We start from the raw sequence: 4,265 nt of genomic DNA on the forward strand, positions 1-4,265 counted from the left end.
GACTAGGGCCAACAGGTCCTAGCAATATAAATGCTAGGTTGTTGAGACATATTGCAGATTGAGACATGGCAGGTTGTTGAGACATATTGTAGGTTAATACATTGTTTTTGAGATAAAGTACATCAAGACTATAAATGCAATTCTATTTTGAGAATTCTTAGTCTCATAAATCTTACATGGTCTCCATGATTTTCAGTGGACGTAAAGAAAAATATGAACTGCACAATTTACATTTAGGATCCCACTTCAAATAACACACAAAAGTAAAGATCAAGCTTCGGCAGTAATGACGACGAATAGATTAAGCCATTAAATTACAAAAAATTGTCTCTGGATAATAAATATTACTGCTCGATGATGAAAGTATTACAACTTTGAAGAGTTAGGGGCATATTGTTATGGAGGATGATCATATATAAATAATTTATAACTTAACAACAAAAGGGTATGTATCAGATAATTCCATCAAAGTATATATGCTCAAGTGCATTACCATTTGCACAAATACACTTGATTTCATCTGCACCCAACTCCTACACCTTCAAGTAAAATTACCAAAAGAATGAAATGCCCCTCAAAATAGCAGTTACCCACTGACTGCATCACCCGCTTCAACATTAAAATTGTTGCATACTCTGTGTTGAATATCTCCTGCTCCTTCAGATGCTGCTAAAACATTGCAACACGGGCTTGTAAGTTAACTAAACCAACTGCTTTACGTGACAAAAAAAAAAAAAAACTTAATTTAGAGACATAACGATCTATGCGGCTCCCAGGTTGATCGATTTCATTGAGAAGCCTCATTTCCTGAAGAATGAAATAAAAATGTCAACTACAGAGTTAACAAAATGCACACAAAAATTCTGTTATTATGAATAGCTCACAGAGGGACAATATATGCAAATGGGCAAAGGAGAAATGCAAGTGCCATGTCTGCAAAATACAGTCTATTGGACATTCAAAGCATACTCTGGATCGATTGATTATCTTGTTATGTAAAGGCAAGTGAATTGGTGAAAGAACTGACCAACGTAGGACGATACACCAGCGATGGCACAAGCCACCAGAAGCAATGCAGAGAAGAATAGTATAGCAAAGCAGTAGAGAACTCTGAAACGGCTCAGGAACTGCTGTTGCTGCCTTGAATTAAATCTTAACTGCCTAGTCCTCATGATGATGATCCTTTGGCGCGGGATCAAATCCATCCACCACCACTTGATTGTTATAAATACACAGCTCAACTAATCTGAAAAAACAAAAAGCCCTAATCCTTAAGCCTGTTGCAAATCTCTCTGAGGACGAAGATTAATGTGACCCCAAGGGCCCATTACCATCTCTGTTCTCCTCCTTCGCGAGTGAGATTAAGGGTCTGCAGTTTACAACTAATTTACAACGACTTTGTAACTATTGTCTCATGATCGGACGATTGTGCCGTTTTGAATCGACTAACACATAATCATGGGGTTCACAATGATGACAAGTAGGCCAGAGGGGAATTGATTTCAAAGGGAAACTTACGGCGTAATTAAGAAGACATTAACTAGAAATTGTCCCAAAGGGTACAAAGAGAGGCCGATAGGATCATTAAATTAGAGTTGTTGAATTTCTCTAAAAGAGATATTGGTTCAAAACTACAAGGAGCAAAGAGATTTGATGTTTGGAGTTCTATGCTATTTGGACATCATATTTCTTTAATTACAACGTAATTTTTTAGAAAAGTTCAAGCCCAATGCAGTTTTGCCATGCAAACAGTTCTGCCATGCACACATACACATGCAGTAATGACGATGAGTAGATTAAGCCATTAAATTACAAAAAACTGTCTCCGGATAATAAATATTACTGCTCGATGATGAAAGTATTACAACATTGAAGAATTAGGGGCATATTGTTATGGAGGATGATAATATATAAATAATTTATAACTTAACAACAAAAGCGTCTGTATCAGATAATTCCATCAAATTATATATGCTCAAGTGCATTACCATTTGCACAAATACACTTGACTTCATCTGTACCCAACTCCTGCGCCTTCGAATAAAATTACCAAAAGAATAAAATGCCCCTCAAAATAGCAGTTACCCACTGATTGCATCACCTGTTTCAACATTAAAATTGTTGCATACACTTTGTGTCGAATATCTCTTCCTCCTTCAGATGTTGCTAAAACATTACAAGACAGGCTTGTAAGTTAACTAAACCAGCTGCTTTACGTGATAGAACAAAACTTAATTGAGAGATATAACGATCTATGCGGCTCCCATGTTGATCAATTTCAGTGAGAAGCTTCATTTCCTGAAGAATGAAATAAGAATTTCAACTACAAAGTTAACAAAAAGCACACAAAAATTATGTTATTATGAATAGGTCACAGAGGGACAATATATGCAAATTGGCAAAGGAGAAATACAAGTGCCATGCCTGCAAAATACAGTCTATTGGACATTCAAAGCATACTCTGGATCGATTGATTATCTTGTTATGTAAAGCCATCAAAGTATATATGCTCAAGTGCATTACCATTTGCACAAATACACTTGATTTCATCTGTACCCAACTAATGCACCTTCGAGTAAAATTACCAAAAGAATGAAATGCCCCTCAAAATAGTAGTTACCCACTAACTGCATCACCCGCTTCAACATTAAAATTGTTGCATACTCTTTGTGTTGAATATCTCCTGCTCCTTCGATGCTGCTAAAACATTGCAAGACGGGTTTGTAAGTTAACTAAACCAGTTGCTTTACATGACAAAACAAAACTTAGTTGAGAGACATAACGATCTATGTGGCTCCTAGGTTGATCAATTTTAGACATATTGCAGGTTGAGTCATGGCAGGTTGTTGAGACATATTGCAGGTTAAGACATTCTTCTTGAGATAAAGTACATCAAGACTATAAATGCAATTCTGTTTTGAAAATTCTTAGCCTCATAAATCTTACATGGTCTCCATGGTTTTCAGTGGCTGTAAAGAAAAATATGATACTCTGTTATTATGAACAGGTCACAGAGGGACAACATATGCGAATGGGCAAAGGAGAAATGCAAGTCCCATGCCTGCAAAATACAGTCTATTGGACATTCAAAGCATACTCTGGATCGATTGATTATCTTGTTATGTAAAGACAAGTGAATTGGTGAAAAAACTGACCAACGTAGGACGATAAACCAGCGATGGCACAAGCCAGCAGAAGCAATGCAAAGAAGACTAATATAGCAAAGCAGTAGAGAACTCTGAAACGGCCCAAGAACTACTGCTGCTGCCTTGAATTAAATCTCAGCTGTATGGTCCTCATGATGATGATCCTTTGGCGTGCGGTCAAATCCATCCACCACCACTTGATTGTTATAAATACACAGCTCAACTAATATGAAAAAACAAAAAGCCTTAATTCCTAAGCCTGCTGCAAATCTCTCTGAGGGCGAAGATTAATGTGACTCCAAGGGCCCATTACCATCTTTGTTCTCCTCCTTCGCGAGAGTTTTCACATGAAAAATTGAAGTGGGAATTAAATGGGGAGAACCATTGCCACAGAGCAGAGAAAACTATTCATTAACCAGTGTTATGAAGCATTTGATCATGGTAATTAGGTTCTGTGGATGAAAAACACATTTGGGAACAGTAAGATGCAATGGGCATTTTGGAAGAAAAATTGTTCTGATAAAGGTCTGTGGGGTTCTGACCAGGGCCATAGGTCCTGGAAATATAAATGCTAGGTTGTTGAGACATATTGCAGATTGAGACATGGCAGGTTGTTGAGACATATTGCAGGTTGAGACATTCTTTTTGAGATAAAGTACATCAAGACTATAAATGCAATTCTGCTTTGGGAATTCTTAGTCTCATAAATCTTACATGGTCTCCATGATTTTCAGTGGACGTAAAGAAAAATATGAACTCCACAATTTATGTTTAGGATCTGACTTCAAATAACACACAAAAGTAAAGATCGGGCTTCGACAGTAATGACGACAAGTAGATTAAGCGATTAAATTACAAAAAATGTCTTCGGATAATAAATATTACTGCTCGATGATGAAAGTATTACAACTTTGAAGAGTTAGGGGCATATTGTTATGGAGGATGATCATATATAAATAATTTATAACTTAACAACAAAAGCGTCTGTATCAGATAATTCCATCAAAGTATATATGCTCAAGTGCATTACCATTTGCACAAATACACTTGATTTCATCTGTACCCAACCCCTGCACCTTCGAGTAAAATTACCAAAAGAATGCAATGCCCCTCAAAATA

This window comes from Pinus tabuliformis, chromosome 8 (genome assembly GCF_031772625.1).
Source record: "Pinus tabuliformis cultivar Carrire ecotype Pingquan chromosome 8, CPIR1, whole genome shotgun sequence".
NCBI classification, from domain to species: Eukaryota; Viridiplantae; Streptophyta; class Pinopsida; order Pinales; family Pinaceae; genus Pinus; species Pinus tabuliformis.